Here is a 616-nt window from a genome sequence, read left to right as displayed (position 1 = left end):
TTCTTTTTTTTTGTTGTTTTTTTAGTTAATCCTCACCTGAGGATATTTTTTTCATTGATTTTAAGAGAGAGCAGAAGGGAGGGAGGGGGAGAGAGAGAGCGAGCGAGCGAGCGAGAGAAACATCTATTGGTTCCCTCCCAAACACAATCTGACCTGAGCTGGGGATTGGCCTGCAACCCAGTTACATGCCCTTGAGTGGGAACTGAACCCACAACCCTTAGGTGTGCAGGCCAGCAATGCAACCACTGAGACACATTGGCCAGGGCTAAACTTATATATATATTGATTTCAGAGAGGTAGGGAGAGGGGGAGAGAGAGATAGAAACATCAATGATGAGAGAGAATCATTGATGGGCTGCCTCCTGCATGCCGCCTACTGAGGATCAAGCCCGTAACCTGGGCACATGCCCTTGAATGAAATCGAACACAGAACCGTTCAGTCCACAGGCTGACGCTCTATCCACTGAGCCAAACCGGTTTGGCGGGGGCGTCTTCATTTTATTTTCTCCTCCATCTATGAAAAACCCCTCTCTCCTCCCATAGTAGGTTTCTGTGTTTTTCGATGAGCCCAGCCTCACTCAGACACACCCATCACAGGGGCACCCCCTTCCAGCCG

At 49.4% G+C, this 616-nt stretch overlaps 1 protein-coding gene across 1 annotated transcript in view; it reads right to left on the bottom strand.

Moving 5' to 3' along the window:
- MYOM3 (myomesin 3) overlaps positions 1 to 616 on the bottom strand; it is a 76,697-nt gene that overhangs the window by 5,124 nt on the left and 70,957 nt on the right. The window lies entirely within an intron of this gene.

Source organism: Myotis davidii, unplaced genomic scaffold (assembly GCF_000327345.1).
Source record: "Myotis davidii unplaced genomic scaffold, ASM32734v1 scaffold149, whole genome shotgun sequence".
Taxonomy (NCBI): domain Eukaryota; kingdom Metazoa; phylum Chordata; class Mammalia; order Chiroptera; family Vespertilionidae; genus Myotis; species Myotis davidii.
This window is presented reverse-complemented; position numbering and strand designations above follow the sequence as displayed.